This window comes from Perognathus longimembris, chromosome 4 (genome assembly GCF_023159225.1).
Source record: "Perognathus longimembris pacificus isolate PPM17 chromosome 4, ASM2315922v1, whole genome shotgun sequence".
Taxonomy (NCBI): Eukaryota; Metazoa; Chordata; class Mammalia; order Rodentia; family Heteromyidae; genus Perognathus; species Perognathus longimembris.
In genome coordinates this window covers 49541883-49561590 of record NC_063164.1, presented here as the reverse complement: position 1 = coordinate 49561590, position 19708 = coordinate 49541883, and the positions used below count along the sequence as shown (strand labels likewise).

General features: G+C 44.3%; 1 protein-coding gene across 2 annotated transcripts in view; it reads right to left on the bottom strand.

Moving 5' to 3' along the window:
* Wipf1 (WAS/WASL interacting protein family member 1) overlaps window positions 1-19384 on the bottom strand; it is a 106458-nt gene extending 87074 nt beyond the window's left edge. For both annotated transcript variants that reach the window (XM_048345217.1, XM_048345221.1), the window contains exon 1: window positions 19236-19384. The gene's annotated coding sequence lies outside the window, so the exon portion shown is untranslated. The remainder of the gene's footprint in view (window positions 1-19235) is intronic.
* Window positions 19385-19708: the final 324 nt, after the last annotated feature.

Genomic DNA, 19708 nt, shown 5'->3' with positions numbered 1-19708 from the left:
TTTCAAATGGTTCTAAATATCCACTCTGGAGCCACAGTGCTGGGTTCAAATCCTGGTTCTTCCATCTACTAGCTCTAGGATTCTAACCTTTGTGTGCTTCAGTTTCTTTATCCATAAAACAAAAATTTTAAGTGCCCTATTATATGCTACTACTATTATTACTACTGCAGCACAGCAGGTGGTGAGTTCAGAGAAGAGGTTTACACATCTAGATCAGAACAGGGCTGCTGAGCTCATCCTGGAAAGGGCACTCATCTTGGGCTTAGCTGATGAGGGAGATGCCATCCCCATGTTGAACCTAGTCTGCTTGGGAAATGATCCCACCTTGTCAGATCACTGATAGGGGCAAAGTGTGTCAACAGTGAGGACCCACAGTCCTTGATGAGGGCTGCACAGCAGTGGAACAACCTGTGCTTCCACTAGTGCAGAGTTAACAGCAGTGCCAATTTCATAGCTCTAGGAGGGGTGAGTGAGATACATATAAACAGCAGAGAACAAGTGAGTGACAAATACTGATTATAAGCATGTCACTGAAGCTTAGAGCACAGAAATACAGTGCTTGAATGGAAACTCGAGGACTACAGTCATGAAAAGCCTGTTCAGAGTCTCTCAGGCTATTAAGCTGCTCCTTCTCCCTTGTCTCTTGCTTCAGGCCGCATCACAGCAAGAAGACTGGTTCAACAATCTTGTGAATCTCAATCCCATGGCTGAGGCTGCAGAAGTGACCTGAACTAGGACAGTCAGAATATGACAGGCAGGGCTGACAAGTCAGATATCCTGACCAGATAAGAAGTATGAGTTAGAGCTAGTTGTAATGGCTCACACCTGTAATTTTGATTACTTAGGAGGAAGAGATCCTGAGTGAGGATTGTGGTTCAAGGCAGCTTAGTGGAGGGTGGGGGGGTGAAGAGAGATGAGTGAGAGTATAGGGCTAGGTACCAGAGCTGGGCAGAGACAGGATCAAAGCCAGAATGACTTATTAAAACAATGCTGAGGGTGGGCTGGGAATATGGCTTAGTGGCAAGAGAGCTTGCCTCGTATACATGAAGCCCTGGGTTCGATTCTCCAGCACCACATATCTAGAAAACGGCCAGAAGAGGCGCTGTGGCTCAAGTGGCAGAGTGCTAGCCTTGAGCAAAAAGGAAGCCAGGGACAATGCTCAGGCCCTGAGTCCAAGCCCCAGGACTGGCCAAAACAAAAACAAAAACAAAAACAAAACAGTACAGAGGGGCTGGGAATATGGCCTAGTGGCAAGAGTGCTTGACTCATATACATGGAACCCTGGGTTCGATTCCCCAGCACCCATATATAGAAAACGGCCAGAAGTGGTGCTGTGGCTCAAGTGGCAGAATGCTAGCCTTGAGCAAAGAGAAGCCAGGGACAGTGCTCAGGCCCAGAGTTCAAGGCCCAGGACTGGCAAACAAACAAACAAACAAACAAAAACCCAAAACAATGCAGATTCTACAACATACTGGTCCTCCTGATTAGAACTCCATTCTCTGAGAGCCTCTGTGCCTGCCTACATCTCTGACTTGGTTCCTTATCCCTCTCCCCACAGCCACACACTACCTCTTTCTTTTTTGGGATGTGTCCTGTTTGTTCTCGGGTCCTAGCATTTGGCCTTAGTCTGATGTCATGTGTCTCTTCCCTGCCACTCACATCTCGGCTCTCCAGTCATGTCCTCAGATGGGCTTGCCTTGACAGCTCTATCTGGAACTGCAGCCCCATCATTCTCCATCTCAGGATCCCATCAGCTTTTCTCAGAGCCCTGACCACTATCTTAATTTATCTGAGTCATCCATTTCCTAGTTTATTGTCTGTTTTTCCCTGTACAAACTCCATGAAGACAGAGACCTTGCCTTTAACAACTTCCAGTGTGCATTCAACAAATGTGCAGAATGTGAATAGAGGAAGCACACATAGGCTGTAGAGAATTGGGTAATGCAAGGGTCACTGCCTGGGAAGCTGGGCTCAATTCTGCAACAGTAAATACCTGCCCTGAGTGGCTGTGGCTGCCTCAAAACCCAGGGCCAGGGCACTGTGCTTGCCCTAGAGAGGAGAATCCCTGGAGGGAAAGAATGATGTGGGTCGGCCTTCCTCAGAAAGCAAGGAGCTACAGCGTCTGCCACAGAGCAGAACTGTTTGCTCCACTTCGGGTGAGCCTGTACTCAGCAGTGGCTGGAAGGGGTGATATTCAGCACTGGCTCTCAGCTGTTAGCTTAACAGGACAGCAAGCAGGTGTGCCAAACCAGCCTCAAGGAATACTGAAGAGAAGCTAGCACAGTCCTACGGGGATAGGGGCCTCCTAAAAATAAACATTTCTAGGTGGATGCAGGTGGCTCACACCTATAATCCCGGCAACATAAGATGCAGAGGTCTGAAGACCTGAAGATCTGAAGCCAGCCTCATCAAATGTCTCAGAGAGATATCTCCAACTCACCAACAAAAAGCCCAAAGTGGCGTTGTGGCTTTTGAGAGAAAAAGCCAAGCAAGGGAGTGAGGCTTTGAGTTCAAGTACACGCAAGCACATACAAACCAACCAAACAAAAACAAAACAAATGGTTCTGATGTTGGTTCTAGAGTGGAGAAATCTGTACAGAATTACAACTTTGTTGGAAGTCAAACAGAGGCAATCTGAGTGTTCCAAAACAGGGGAGTAGCCCTGTGAAGTTCTGACAAGTGTGTCTATCTTCAAAGTGTGTGTCATTTCCAGCCCTCAGAGCAGCAATCTCCAGAGAAGCAAGCCAGTGGTAAACATGTTCCTTCCAAAGGGAGTAACAGGCTCACAGGCCAGAAGGCTCAGCACTAGAGGCCCAGAATGAACCTACTGATATATATCTTCCCTAAGGGTCTTTTGGTATCCATCAGCCTACTGCCTTGATTCTGAGGGGTTTTTTTCCTCAAAAACTATTCTAAGGAAATATTTAAGAGTCTTTAAGAAGAACATTTATTTAATACTTTTTACAAGTGTTTGTAAAACATATGTAAATCCTTAGTTATTCCAATTTCACCTCTAGGAAAAAATATTAATGTGCTACAAAATTTGTGAAGTTTCCCACAGTGGAGATTAAGTGATTTAAAAGTTAAAGACTGAAATGAAAGAGGGAACAAAACCATTTTTCTGTAAACATGTCCTTTTCAGTAATCTCCTTTGCCTGGAATTAGGGTCAGAAGGAAAGAGAGGGTGGGAGGAATCAAGGAAAGTCAGAAGGACCATTTATAGGGACTCAGGCAATGACTAGGACTTTCTGAGGCAGGGTTGTGCTCTAGAAAAAGTCCCGCTTGTGACCTCCGTTGAGGAGCAAGTGCTGGCAGCAGTGGCAAAGTTAATAGAAACCACTCTGCAACCCCATAGTTCAGAAGAGGAATGTGTGCTTTTAAAGGGTTCTCAAGGCAGAGGAGGAATTAAGACAACTTTTCCCCTGCAAAGCTGATGGTTCCCAATTCAACTTAAGAGAACTTTGCAGAGAGAAAGATGACAATAAACATGGAACCAAACTCTGAAATTCGTAGATGTCCTCATATTCCCCCACTCTCTGGCCTGTGGGGAAAAGCAGTTAGCTCAGCATTCACTTTATCAGGATTTTTCTGTGAAATGCCCCAACCCCTACCCTGTCTGAACATGAAAAACGGATCACAAGAACAATTCTATATATCAAAGTCCCTACGGTTGAAGACAGAAAAACACATGAAGGGTTTTTCTCTTCTCCACTTACCATCACCAAGCTCCTCTGTTTCGGGTGAGCTCAGCAGCATTAGTGCCTTGGAGAATCTAGAAATTGCTTCCATATGTGGGCACAGGAAAGAATGTCGTCCCTGGCTGCCTGAGAAGGAAGCTCTGGGCAGCCTCTGTTTCCTGCCAGAAAATGCTTCTTAGGCTGAGACAGAGTCGCAGACATTTGAACTAAGGAGATCATGAGAGTACCTCCAGCATCCCCAGTTTATAGATGAGGACACTGAGGCCCAAGGTCATATAGATATTGGCAGAGCTGGAGGAAGAATCTGGTCCTGTCCCTCTCCCAGGCCATGCTTGCCTTTCCCTCTCCTCCCGGAAATCCATGCATGTACACACACACACACACACACACACACACACACACACACACACACACACACACACACACACACCACTGGGGTCTGGAGCACCAGGCCTAGCTGGGAAGGCTGACTCTGGGCACTGTACATATTTGTACATGTACACACACACACACACACACACACACACACACACACCACTGGGGTCTGGAGCACCAGGCCTAGCTGGGAAGGCTGACTCTGGGCACTGTACATATTTGTACATGTACACACACACACACACACACACACACACACACCACTGGGGTCTGGAGCACCAGGCCTAGCTGGGAAGGCTGACTCTGGGCACTGTACATATTTGTACACTAGGGTCTCCAGGGGCTTAGAACTCTAGACTGCTCCTCAATCTAAATGCCCCATTCACACTAGGGTGGTCCCGGCCTGAGAACAAAGATGCCATTTAAGACTCAGCCAGCACCTTTTTCTCCACAGAAACCTACCATGCAGAAACTTGGGGTGACTATAGCCTGAATCATATTATACTGAACTGCTATCCTGGAAAAAGCTCGGTGCAGTTTCGAAGAAATATCCTGCACCATCCCAATGCAATGCTCTCTCTCTCAGGGGCTAGATAGGCTCGGGCTCACCTGCACGGATGACTTCTTACCTCCAAGCCTGGAGCCTCACAGACTGTGCCACTCTCAGGCTCAGCTACATGTCACACCAGACTACTGTTTTTTTTTTTGTTTTTTTTTTTTTTTTTGGCCAGTCCTGGGCCTTGGACTCAGGGCCTGAGCACTGTCCCTGGCTTCTTCCCGCTCAAGGCTAGCACTCTGCCACTTGAGCCACAGCGCCGCTTCTGGCCGTTTTCTGTATATGTGGTGCTGGGGAATCGAACCTAGGGCCTCGTGTATCCGAGGCAGGCACTCTTGCCACTAGGCTATATCCCCAGCCCCCAGACTACTGTTTTTAAAGGCTTGCTCTGCAGAGGACAGAACCTACACAGGGTTTGGCAGTTCTGCTAAATGCAGCTTTTCTGGGGCTTTCCTATCTATCCTGTTGTATCTTGTGCCACATCATGAGTTTAGTGTGTAAAATGTCCTTCAAACAAGGCTTGTTCTTTTTTTGTTTTGTTTTGTTTTTGAGGTACTGGGTGTTTGTTTTGTTTTGTTTTTGTTTTTGTTTTTTGGCCAGTCCTGGGGCTTGGACTCAGGGCCTGAGCACTGTCCCTGGCTTCTTTTTGCTCAAGGCTAACACTCTGCCACTTGAGCCACAGTGCCACTTCTGGCCGTTTTCTGTATATGTGGTGCTGGAGAATTGAACCCAGGGCCTCATGTATACGAGGCAAGTACTCTTGCCACTAGGCCATATCCCCAGCCCTGGGTGTTTTTTTTTAACTAAGGACTTTATGCTTGCTAGGAAGGCACTTTATCACTTGAGCCTTTTTGCTTTAATTTCTTTCCTTCCTTCCTTTAAACAAGTAGTTATTTTTTGAGTACCTTCTCTGTACCAGTGATTGGAGATACAGAGACAGATAAGTCTTTTCCTCGTTGTTTCTTGCTCTCATGGAGCTTACATCCTACTTCAGTTGATTCAATGAGGAAATCACAACCTTACATTTCAACAGAGTGGAGATACAGTACAACTGTCTAAGGTAAAGAAATAGAGATGATAAACAATCTAGTGCATTTATTTAGAAGTAGGAGAAAAAAGGTGTTATGTTAACATCTATTGAGAATATTAACAAAATTAGGGGGAAAAGTTGAAGTGGAGAAAAGTATGCAAAAATACTAAGTGGCTCAGACTATAAACAAGCAGAACCGGGCTCCTGCCAGCACTGAGAAAATCACAGGAATGTGCACAGACTGGCCACAGTGAATGTCTTTTAAATTTACAAAAGAAATGGTACACATTGCTATTTAACCAATAGTTTTCAGACTACAAGTTACTATCCATTCCCTGGCCACCATTCTCTGCTGGTTTCCATCTAGCTTGTCTGCCTGTCTGCATACCTTCCTTCCTTCCCTTCTTTCATAGATATAATATATGTTGTATTTGGTAAACACCAGAATTGTGTTATAAAACCTTTGGATTTGGGGTTCTGTTTCCATCCATCCAGGCATGCATGCATGCATGCATCCATCCATCCATCACTAGGACTGCAGTGCTAGAGATCAAACTCAAAGCTTTGTGTGCTAGGCACGTGCTCTAGAATTGAACTCACCCCCACATGTACCTCTCCCATCATCTATCTACCTTCAATGAAAAAAATCGATCACTTACTGTAGATTATGGTCAAAAAGTTTCAAACCACTAATGTGGACAATGCCTCTTTACAGCTGGACTCTGCTTGTGAGAGAAGCCTTTTCAAACATTTGCCCAGTACTTCCCCTTCATGTAGGACAGAGCTCTACTTTAAGCATGCTCCTTTTTGTTGTTGAAATTCTAAACCACTTGTGACCTCTTAATTTACATTTTTGTCTTTTACAAATACTGTGACTCTGGGAAGAGTTAAAGGGACATGTCCTCTGCTTTCCCAGTCTCTGGGATCTACACAGGGCAAAGTTCCTTGCTTATGGGCCCCAAATAGTTTGCTCCTTCAGTTTTTCTACTTGGGCCTTCTTGTTTTATTTACCTCATAGTAAAAGGAGGAAGTCCCTGAGCTGTCTTATGCAATACAGTCAGTTACAGCACATTCTGCTCTCCAGCTCCTCCAAGTAGGCAATCCATTGCTGGCTTCAAGAGAGCTCTCTGGTGCTGGCGCTGGGGCAGCAAGTTCAAGAGAAGGTGAGAGTCAGTCTGATTATGGGGTTTGACTGCTCAGAGGGGGAGATGAAGTCACTTCTGCACCATCCAGGTAGGCAGTAGACTGCACAGGCCCAATGGTCTGGCATCCCATGCCCAGGAGGCCAGCTGATGTGGAACAATAGTACATTCAAAGGCAGGGTTACACTGTCCTAACCAAGGACCAGGCCAGGGAGATCACATACACGGGAATCAAAAACTCCTAAATTTCAGTTCTAGCTCCTTGCTTAAATCTAGCATGGCCAGAGTCATATCAGAAAAAAAGAAAGAGGCCCCTCTGCTCTCTGATCAAGGTATTTTCAGGTGCGTGGGGAGGCTGAATCCCAAACCAAATAGGACTGAAGAGGGAAGTGGCTTTATTTGATCTTCTGCTGTCTTTTGTCTTTCCCTGGGCTTAGAAAGATTATTAGTAAAGTGGCAGCAGAGAGCTCAGCTCCTGGTGATCCAGGAAGCGTCTAGTTGTGGATGACAGTTTGGAAGGCAAAAATGGAGTGTTTCCCACTCTGGGACAGTCTACAAAGCATGGTGCTCTGCAAAAGCAAGTCTCTTCTCTGTCCTTGGTTTCAATTCCTCCAAATATTCTTCCTGTGGAGGAAATCAAGCAAAACCAGGGATAAAATCAGCCCTGAGCCAATGACATTTCACAGTACCAACAGCCCCACTCCACTGCCATGGTCTGTTTGGAGGCCATCCAGATGAGGTAAGACCCAGGGCTTGAAGTTCTGTCTTATCTGATAAATAGCTGCCTTCCTCCCATTCTTGCTCTGAAGATCTGCAGGCACAAAGGTAGCCTGTAGTCATCCTACAGTTCTGAGCCTTAACAGGGTTATCTTATCAATGACTAAGAGGTTGGGGAGGCCTCTACAGGTTGCTTAAGTCTCCTCTGGGAGGTGCTTTGAGCTCCATTCTAGCAGCATGGAGATTGCTGCCTCACAGGCCTTTCAGGCCCCAAAGCCAGTATGACCAAAGCTTGATGAGTTCAAGTTGCCTAACAACTGCTCTGAGTAGCAAGGTTTTGAGGTACATTTCTCTTCACAGAAAGGAAGTGGCTATTTCCCTCTTATCCCTACCCCTTCAATGAACTCGGATGTGAACCAGGCTAGCTTGACTTCATCATCCCCCAAGCAACTACTTGCATCAGGGGTGCTAGGGACAAACCTGTGTTCTCATACACCGACTGTCCAGGAGGCAGAGGATGGGCTATGACAAGGACAGAGTGATACAGCCATGTGAACAACTGAATACCACCTCGCTCCCCAGCTGAACTTCCTGTGTTCTCCACCTGAGGGAGAGTTCTGCTTTCACATAGAGAGAGAGAGTTCTATGTTATAGCTGTAATTCAATAGGAAAAGCATTTACAGTATTGTAAGCCATTTCAGGTAGGGGAAAGGGATATGAACTAGGACTTAATCAGGCTCACCATCCTTCTCAACTCTGCCGTCAGCTAGCATCTGGCACAAGGCAAGCCCCCACTTCTTGGAGGTGGTTTCTTAACTGCCAAATGGCAAAATGACATTTAGTTTCTCTGTCCAAATTTCTAGGGTCTTACATTTTTAAGATAAAATAAGTACAACAAAGATTCTACTTTTTTTCTTGGTTGAGTTTTATGTTCTTTCCCCACCAACTCAGTGAAGTTTATATTAGTCATCTATCTGTCTTCCGGCACCAGCATAAGTGGCCCCAAGAAAATCCAAGTTCTTGCAAATCTCAGCGTCAACACCAAGGTGATAGGCAGCAAAAGAACAGACCTTGCTATTCCACTCACTGACTGCAACCTACATATCTACCTCCCCAGGTTAGCACTACATCAGAGCTAACCAGGGACTCAAATGCAGTTCAGGCCTCGGATTCTCTGACCAGTGGAAGTAGGCAGGCTTCTGCTCTTGAGAGTAGCCAGAGGTTTTGAGTGGTAGCAAAGGCAGGATTCCCCCAGGACTGGGTCACAGATGGAAATTTTTCCTGCGACATCAGACCTCCTGTCTTGCAGTACTGAAGTCTCCACTAACATTGACTGCTTGAAGCCCATGGATATTCTGTGAACTCACTCAGCTCCAGTGGGCCTTTAGGGCCGGGAGCAAAGAACCATTATTCTGCAGAATCCCTGTGGCTCCACCCAATCAGGAATTCTGCCTCTGGCCTCACTTTGGAATGAGTGTTTTATGCCTGATGTAGTGCAGCTGCCTCTAGTCAGACATGTCCATTTGCCTGGTTTGTGGCATTTTACCAGGTTGGGGCTCTGGGCTTACTTCAGTTCTGGTAGTTTGGCAGAATGCACAGACTTCTCTTTGGGAACACTGATCAAGAGAATTCAGCTTCACTCAGAGGACCCAGCCCTAACAGAAGCTGTTTTTAAAGACTGTCCCTTTATGAATTTTAGTCTCTACAACACGAACATCAAAAAATATAGTAACACTTTATTATGGCCACTATCAAGGACTCACAGGGGTTCCTAATTTTTAGTTCCAACTTCTGTCCAATCTTTTTGCCATCTGTGTCAGGTTAGTTACAAAGCATAATTATTATTCTGGGCTACACAATGTTGGCCTGATTTACCAAAACATATGAAATTTTGCTGATTGACTTAATTATTCTGTTCATATAAACAACTCCAGTTGGACAGCTGTTTCTGATTAGCCAATGTACTGCTGGAGTTATATACAAATAATTTTATAATGAACTCAGCAACTACAAGAACAGGGGAAGTGGAATGTAGTCTCACCTCCCAGAAAAATAAGCAGGAACAACGAGGACAGAAGCTTTCTTTTCAATAATATCTGCTATGATTCACTTTTTCCTCTTTATGTAATTCAGCAAAACTTATAACTAATACTCTCAAAGAACCTTTGTCTTGAGGCTTTTGTATCCAAGAGAGAAACCCAATTAACTCTGCAAGCTTAAAACTCCTTTAAAATTTTCCCATCTTTGTAAGTTTCTGGTTTTTCCCATTAGATCATTTCTATTTCACAAGACAATAAAAAATAAATAATATACTTCTAGAAGGGAAATTCTGGATTGAAAGGTCTGTATTCACTTTGTTATAAAGTGTTTTGTTTCATTTCAGCACAGAACAATTAAGCTCTATGACCTTAGTTTTTCTTTTCTAGAAGATAAATCATATGCACATTAGAGAAATTAAAGGAAAGAACATAAATAATTCAAGGGAGTGAATATTTTTTTTAGAAAGGTAGAGATAGTGACAAGAGGTCCCTAAGAAATCATTTGAAACAAAACAGAAAAAGGAAATTAGAAAGTTTATACTTCTGAAATGAATTGTGCTGGCTAGGAAGTAGACACATATTTAAAAGAGTGTTAGTGAGACTGGATTACTATAACTTTGGAAAAGTGATACCACTCTGGGGACTCAGACAGAAAGGAGTGCTTCTGTATGCTAGCATGTACAAACACACTTGTATATATGAGTATGTTCTGAGAAGAACTACTGTAGGAGAAAACTTGGAACAAGATGAATGGCTAAAATATAGAATATTAAGCATGACATAAATGAGTTTTTTTTTTAATGTGGAGAAAGTCTATAATGCCTTATTTAAAAAAAAAAGTTGTAGCCTGAGATGCAAGTATGGCTCAGTGGCAGAATACTTGCTTAGTAATTCATAAGCCCCTAGGTTCAATTCCCATCACTTCAAAAGAAAAGCAAAAACAGCAACTAGTGTATATGATTCTATTTTTAGTATTAGAAGCTATTATACACTTATAATTCTAGCTACTCATAAGGTAAGATTTATGAATCATGGTTCAAAGCCAACCTAAGTAGGAAAGTCTTATCCCCAATTAACCACCAAAAAGCTGGAAGTGGAGCTGTGATTCAAGTGACAGAGCATCAGCCTTGAGTGGAAAAGCAAAGAACAGTGGCTTGTCCCAAAGTTCAAGCTCCAATACTGGCACACACACAAAAAAAAAAAAAAAAGAAAAAGAAAGGAAGGAAAGGAGAAAGAAAGAGGAAGAAAGGAAGAAGAAAGAGGAAAGAAAGGAAAAAAGAAAAACAAGGAAGGAAGAAGAGAAAAAGAAAAAAAGAAGCTATTTTGTGAATATATTTATGAATAGTTACATAAGTAAAGGGAAAGTTGTAAACCTGGCACTACTGATTACCTTGAGGAGTTAGGATTTGAGGGAGATAGAGAGAAAAAAAAAACACTCACAAGTGTATATTAGGGTGATTTAAGCCAAATCTGTTATCATGTTAATAAATTGTTTGAAACTGAATGTAAAAAAATAAGCAAATCCTAACAACAATTTGCTTTTTTGATTTGTCTCAAATAAAATGTGAGTCCTTAAAAACAACAAACAACAGCAAGATTAGAAACAATGTGAAATTTTAAGTTAAGAAACCAAGATTATTATTTAAAGTTTCTTCTTTTTCTTTCTTCTTTTGAGCCACAGTGCCATATCTGGCTGTTTTCTATATATGTGGTACTTGGGAATTGAGCCCTGGGCCTCATGTATACGAGGCAAGCACTCTTGCCACTAGGCCATATTCCCAGCCTGCACTGTGTATTTTGGGGGAAGGACCTCATTTGATGCCCAGGGTTTGGCCTGGAATCCTTTCCATCTGCCTATTTTAGGTCTCCTGTGATAACTGGGATGACAGATATTAACCATCATACCCAACTTCTTCCACTGAGAAGGCACCATGCAGACTTTTCTTCCTAGCTTGCTTTGGAACCTCCCAATCTCAACTCCCATGACATATTTAGGAAGACAGGCAGGCCCTACCTCACCCAGCTCTGGGCTGAGAAGTTTCACAAGCTTTTCTGCTCATGCTGTTCTCACACCATGGTTCTCCCATCCACAGCCTCCTAATAACCACTAGCAAGAGTTTGTCAGTAAACCATATGTGTCAATTGAGTTCCAGCCCTAAAGGACTACCACAGGCCTTGCTTAAAGTAAAGGTGCGCTTTAAAAAAAAAAAAGGTTTTAAAAATGTCTTCAATTACTTTACCTTTTTCTAGGTCCTCAAAAATCTAATTAGGAAAAGAAGCCAGGGACAGTGCTCAGGCCTTGAGTCCAAGCCCCAGGACTGGCCAAAATAAATAAATAAATAAATAAAAATCTAATTAGGAATTTTAGCACCACCTGAAAAGTTGCCCAAATGTCCCCCAGCCTCTCTTCTGAGACCTAGGAAATACAACTATCTTAGTTTTCTTCTCCTCTCTCTGTCCACTTCTTCCTCAATCCTCCTTGGAAATTGTGCTTAACAGGGCACACAAGCATTGCTGTTTATGGGATGTGGGCCTGTTTAAGAGCAGTCCGTTTCTATTCTCTCCTATCTCAGGGCCGCTCTGACTGTCTCCATTATTTAACTATCCATCCCACAACACAAGACCATTGTGCTCCAGACACTGATCTCACTGTTTACATTCTCAGAAAGTAAATAGCAAGGGTACAAGTTTTCTCAAGATCTTCAAGGCTTAAAGGTTTTCTACTTTCAAAATCTATTCTGCTGGGGGAAAGGCAGTCTTTCCGGGTCTCCTGAACATTGTTTAAAAGCATATTCAGTAGTTCAATACAGTACCAATCCATAGTGTTATCTCTCTCTATGGCCCTCCCAGGCCTAATTTTTTCCATTTAGTACATACAGTCTCTTGTAGAAATCAATAGAAAAATATTCAAGGGGTTTCAGAAATGAGCTACAGTGATCTAACACACAGCAACTAAAAAAGCAAGAAATTCCACCAATTGCCTATTTGGTCTATACAGTGTCAACCAATAAATGACATTTATTCTACCACTAAATAAATAGCTAGTTGTTTAAACATCATTAGCAAGAGCTAGCAGGTGAACAGATGGTCACTGAACTAGCAGTGTTCAGTCTAATGAATGACTATTGTCAATCAACCAACAGTGAACTTATCAATAATACATCACCACAACATGATGTTATGCAGCTGTTAAAAAAAATTCATGAAGCTGGGCACCAGTGTCACGACTAATCCTAGCTACTCAAGAGGCTGAGATACAGGATTGTGGTTTGAAATCATCCTAGGCAGGAAAATCTGTTGGACACTTAATCTCCAATTGACTGACCAAAGGCTGGATGTAGAACTGTGGCTCAGTTGGTAGAGTATTAGCTTTGAATAAAAAAGCTAAGGGACAGAGCCCAGGCCCTGCATTCAAGTCCCAGTACTGACACATACATATACATATACATATACATATACATATACATATACATATACATATACATATACATATACATACACACATACACAAATAAACAAGTAACATGGTGGGAAGGGATTGGAGTGTATCTCATTAGCCGAGTATGTGCTTAGAATGTAAAGGGTCCTGGGTTCAGTCCCAACACTATTATTGTCATTGTTGCTCAAGAAATACTAAAAAGTAAAGCAAGCAACTATAGTTTCTATGTAACAATTTCAAATATTTGAGAATATGAAGTGGGATAGAAGGAGAAGAATATAACCAAACTGTGCTTAGCTCTTATAAATGAGATAAGGTATGTATGTATGTATATATATATGTATGCATCCATACACATATCTTGAAAGTGATAAAGTTTTGTTCTTGAGAGAATATAAACAAATGTAAACATACATAAATACACTTTTTTAAAGTTGTATATTGATGTAGGACAAAATTAAAATATATATATATACATATATATATGTAAACTCGCAGTTATAATTGAGTCTACTTGCCCAGAAAATTGGCTCTGAATTGTTCTTCTTTTTTTTTTTTTTGTCATTCATGTTTCTTGAGCTGAGGGTCTGAACGCTGTCCTCAAGCTCTTTTGCTTGAGACTAGTGCTCTACCACTTTGAGCCACAGTGCCACTTATGATTTCCTGGTGGTTAGTTGGAGATAAGAGTCTCTCAGGGGCTAGGAATATGGCCTAGTGGTAAAGTGCTTGTCTTGCATACATGAAGCCTTGGGTTCTATTCCTCAGCACCACATATGTAGAAAAAGCTGGAAGTGGTGCTGTGGCTCAAGTGGTAGAGTGCTAGCCTTGAGCAAAAAGAAGCCAGGGACAGTGCTCAGGCCTTGAGTCCAAGTGCCAAGACTGGCAAAAAAACAAAAAACAAAAACAAAAGTCTCTCAGACTCTCACCCAGGTTGGCTTTGAACCATGAACCTCAGATTTCAATCTTCTGAGTAGGAAGGATGTACAGGTGTCAGCCACCAGCACCTAGATTGAATTTTCTGTTTTATTCAACATTTCCTTCCTGCTTATGATGCCCCTTCTCTGTCAGAAGTGCTATCCTCTAAGTACAAAGGAGTATGTAACCACAGCGAAGGTTACTGTCCTTGAACTTGGCCTAAAGGTCCTTTTAAGGCTGTGTACCTCTGCTCAGCTAGAGCTGAGGGTGCAAAAGCCAAGGGCAGAAGAGTCGTCATCCCCATTCATGCAGATCTGAACCAAATACAGTAAATACATAGAGAAAATGAGACCAGGAAACAACAATTCTTTGTTTAGACTATAATGGTTTTCATCTTTCTGGAAAGAACACAAAATATTAATTCCTTTATTAGAAGAATCATTCTTTTTCAAATTGAAAGACATAAATATTTACAGTACTTAAGGCTAATTATGTAGATGAGTAAAAATGTTACAATCACAGTGAAGAAACACTCAACTTGAAATTTGTACGCTAGCCTCTTCAGAAGTCAGACAGTCTTCTGTGGAGCAAAGATCTACCTTGGCTTCGTGGAAAATTCACTCTTCTCAATTCTTATAGAATGGTGGAAATAAATCACCATTTATCAACAATTAATTAGCCAAGTACTATTTTGATGGAATATAGTGGTTTTTTTTTTTTTTGCCAGTCCTGGGTCTTGAACTCAGGGCCTGAGCACTGTCCCTGGCCTCTTTTTGCTCAAGGCTAGCACTCTGCCACTTGAGCCGCAGCGCCACTTCTGGCCATTTTCTGTATATGTGGTGCTGGGGAATTGAACCCAGGGCTTCATGTATTCGAGGCAAGTGCTCTTGCCACTAGGCCATATCCCCAGCCCCTATAGTGGGTTTTTTTAAGTAAAAGAGCTTACACTAATGAGGAGGAAGGGTGAGAAGCAACAAGATAATACATTTCAAACCACAGATGAACCCCAAACAATGATGGAAGTTGCCTGAGAGAGAAACTGGTAAATAGAAAATGAGCATTTGGGCTCTTCTTGAGCACTTTCTTACATGAACTACATTTATCGAAATTACTAATGAAATGGGTAAATACCTGTGCTTCTAACTTATTCTGTTAAGTCTAAGCAAAATCTATTACTTCTGACTTCTCAACAAGTATCTGTAATCAATGGGCAAACTGTAACACTAAGCATGTTTCCCAGGACTAAAAGTTATGACCTTTGGCCACAAGATGCAGGGGTACTCCATCTCAGTGGCCTTGAGGACTATACTCCTGATTAAAGCAGCTTGAATGGAAGCAGGAAGTCTAATCAATTGGTTACCTCTACTCTTCCTGTCATGGCTGCCCACCAAGGGTTTACTGCCACACATGTTAACCTGGTATTTCCTGGCTCCAAAGGTCCAGGAAAGTGATATACCTTGTCCTCCCTTCCCTGTCCTTAATCTGCTCTGATAAACCTTAGCAGAGTAGGTACTACTGGGTAGCAGACACTGCAGGCTGGCAGCCCTCCAATATTAAGAGTTCTCCTGAGATTTCTCCTTCTCAGAGCTATATGAGAGGACTGATGGGAAGCATCAGATAAACTGCAGACAGCTAAGGAGTTATTAATGTAAGTTGGTTTGCATAACAACAGCTCCTATGATTAAGCTATTTTATCAACAATGTTTTATATGGAGTAATATTGATGATAATAATAATAATGTAAGAAATAATGACCCACAAATACTGAAGTAGCTGTAATGTGCCACCTGGCCCACATACATGATCATATCTAACTCTCATAAAAAAATCCTTTCAAGCAGAGGTTGTCTTCATTTTAAAAGAAAAAAAGTTCTTGTAAGAGTAAGAACTAGGACTGGAAACAAGATGTGTTTCACTTGGCGGCCCATGCTGTAACCATTCGGAAGCTCTGCACACAGCAGCACAATGGCTTTACCTGGGAGCTGCACTCAATCTAAGCTTCTAGTCTCAGCCACTGCTAAGGAACAGCGGACTTCAATAACAATGTTCCTCCACAGATCCATGTGTTCAAGGCTTGGTCCCCAGCTGATAGCACTGTTTGAGAAGATTCTGAAAACTGCGGAAGGCAGGGCCTGGTTGGAGGAAGGAGGTTGCTGGGGGAGGGTCTCTGAAGAGCATAGCTTGCCTTTGCTACTTCCTGTGGGCCAGGAGATAATCAGCCTCTTCTACATGCTCCAGTGGCCATAATGTTCTTCCTCACAACAGGGCAAGAAACTCAGAACCAAGTGACCATGGGCTGAACCCTTTGAGACCATGAGGTAAAATAAACAAATCTTTAAATCCCTTTTGTCAGATATTCTGACATAGCTGTACAAAACCAATGTAATGTGTTAGCTTATAACATTTCTTACTTGAAGACATTCTGCAGGCTTCAGTAAGCCGAAAGATTTTACTATTCAAAAGTGTTCAGGAGACAGAGTTGGTATTTCAACCTGTCCTGAATACCTGCAGGTCAAGGAGTGACTACATCTATTTAGGTCTGGGCATACAATGAGGCCAAGTGAGCAAGGCTTCCTTGGTCCTAGGGAAGTAAAGCCTGAAGAGTTTCTCAATTTGAACAGACAGCAGGACACAATGTAAATGCGCCTATCAATCTTTCCATGCCTAGCACAGAGAAAACAATAAATATTTGTTAAGTGGATAAATCAATGACTGACTGACAGACTTCCCCCCAGCTGGAAGTAATTTCACTCTCCTTGAAATTCCTGTGTTTGTCCTGTACCTTTTTCCATACTATTTATCACATTCTACCTTGCATTCTTGCTATTTGAAACAGAGGTAGCCATCTAGGAGCATCTCTTAAGGCTGAACTCCCCTTTACCTCAAGCACAGAGCATAGCTTCCATCTCGCCTCTAGCAGGGACCCTCAATGCTCAATGAACATCTGGCATGATTCCAATTGTGGCCTGATTCACATCTGTGAGTCCTAGCTAGTCACAAGGCATAAATGAGCCTACAGACCATCAAGAACCATGGAATAACTGTGGACAGCTAGCAAGAAAAGAGACATCTGTGGGGACCTCATTTGGAATTTGGTATCCCACATTAGTAGACAGGCCTCAGAAAAACACAGTTTGGGGAGGTAAAGTCTCAGATGCTTAGAAATGAAAGAGTTTTATTAACAAAAATGTTTCTGTTAGTCCTTTGTGGAAACTGCATGTCCCCAAAATTATAATCATAGTTAGGAACACCTTGAAATATTGAAGTTAGTGACGCAGATTTAGTAAAATATCCACAAAGGGCATAGCTGGCCAGAGCACCTGACACAGTATAAAGAGGGAGAGGGATGGAGTCACAGAGCATGTGACACTACAGGAAATGACAGGATCACTTTTTCTTATTGCTCCACATCTGGATGACCCTCTGTCAAGATGCTTTTTTGCTGTTTCACACCCCATTATCCCACTTGGTCCTCACAGTAGGACAGAGGAAGTACAAAGGTTATCAACCCTATTTGTGAATGAGATAACATTCATGTTGTAAGATATGCCTAATGACACCAGAAAATGACTATGGGTAGGAAAGGGAAGCAGAAAGGGTGTGTGTCTGTGTAAATAATCATACAGTGCATTGTATGAATGGGTGAAAATGTCAGACTGTCATGATGAAAGCCATGAAATTGTAAAAGGAAATGGAAAAGGGGATATAGTAATAAAAGGATACGATCAAATACATTATATGAATATATGGAAATATCACAATGAAGCTCGATACTTTGTACAATTTATACCAGTCGAAGAAAGTACATAAGCAATACAGTAGATGAACCAAAACAAAAAAAATGGTTTATTTCCTCCAGTTGGAAAAAAGCTCATTCCCTCTAAATTTCCTAGAATCTGATTTTACCTTGCTTTTAAATCTCTAGTCTGAAAGGGTTCTTGTAATTCTCAGGGGAAAATGTCAAGCATTGGGAAGGTCTCAGCGAAGAGAGGCTGTTGGACCACCATCTGCAAAGCCTAGTCTGCACACTTCTACTCAGCCAGTCACTAGGCATGTGTAGCGTGGACCACTTTCAGGTCCCTGGAAAACTCAACCCTGGATAGATAACTGGCAGGTAAATACCCAGAGAAAGAATAGATACAGTAGAGGTAGTGTTGTGATCACTCTAAGAGGGCTGAAAATTCAGAGCACAGATAGCCTCTGTGGAGTTTTCGGACTTCAAGAAGTTAAAAGATGACTTACACACTGAAACAGAAAATGTCTTTCTTCTGTTATTCATGACAGAAATAAGCAGTGTAGAGAAGGCAGACTCTTACCAGTCACCCAGAATGAAGCTACAGTGCTGTTCTGAAATTGCTTTAGGAAAGGGGTGAAAGAGACCAGGGCAAAAACTGGTGCCTGGGATGGGAAAGGGAAAGGAGATGGGGTACAGCGAGGCTCGTGGGGTGGGGAGTGGAGGAAGAAATGACTAGCGATCTTCAGAATTAGGGATCAAATCCACTCACTGCTGACAACCTGAGAGGTTGTCAGAGAGCTCCTTTGAGGCGGCCCAGAGCCCCAGGCTCTGGAGAGGTCATGCCACCTCCGGAAGACTTCAAGCTAGCTTCCACCTAGACACACCCTTTAAGAATCCCGGAGTTCAAAGTCTAGCCATACATTGAGGACCTGGGTCACCCAGGCTGGGTCAAGCTGTTTTTCCTCACACTGGAAACTTTTCTTTTGAAAAGGAAAGTAGGTCTCAGGAAGAGTGGAGAATTGGGGAGAGACACCCCCTCCCCCGGAGTGTGGGTGGGGGTATCACTCCGGGCAAGGCAGTCAGTCACCTACGCCAGTCCACGGGGGCCACCGCGGAGATCGGATTGATCCGGGTGGGACGGAAGCTCTTCCAGGAAGTGGAGTCGAGGGAGGGGCACGCTTCCACGACCAAGGAGGGCGAGGAGGCTCCCCAGCCCGCTCGGCTCTGGGGATGCCCGAAAGCCAGCTCTTGCCTGAGCTGGGGCGGTGGAGGACAGCCCTGGACGGCGCCGCGATGTCTGGTCCAGCCCGGGAGGCTAGGGCTAGAGCCCGGTCCGAGTCCTCGGGGCAGCCCGGCAGCGTTCCTTCGCACCCGCTGCCTGGATTCCCGCGTCCGTTCCTCCCCGTCCTCCTCCCGCGCCCCGGGCCGGGCCGCGGGGACGTCCCGGCCTCGCCCGCCCAGCCGTCCCGCCCGCCCGGGGCCGCGCCGCCCGGGGCAGTGCTGCGGGCTCCCGCCGGGGAGTCCAGCCTCTGCCGGCGCCCCCAGACTCGCAGGTCGGACCCGGGCCGCCCCCCCGCGCGCCCCTTACCACGTAGCGGCTCCGGGCGGCGGCTCCACGGCCCCGCGGCGCGCCAGGCATTTTTTTTTTTCTGGGAAAACTTCTCGCTGGGTCCCCGCGGGGCTGAGCCGAGCGGGCAGGAAAAGCTCTCAGCGCCGGGAGGGAGGCTGCGACCATCCGGGAACTTCGCCGCGACGTGAGCCCTCCCCCTCGCCCTCCCCCCCACCCCCCTGCGGCCCGCCACATGTGGACGCGGCCGCCGGCCCTGCGCCCTTCGCTCCCGCGCCCTCCAGGCGCAGCCCCGCGCGCAGCCCGCCGCCCCGAGCCGGGAGTCCGGCCCGGCTCTCCGCTGTCCCCTACGCAGAGGGCACGAGACCCTGGGGTCCTGGACAGGAATCCTCAGAGGAACAGGACCTGGAGGGGTGTCTGTCCAAGAGGACCCCCAAGACCGCCCATGGCTGTTGAGGGTCCCCTTCTCTCATCCTGGGGGAAGGCCTTTATCC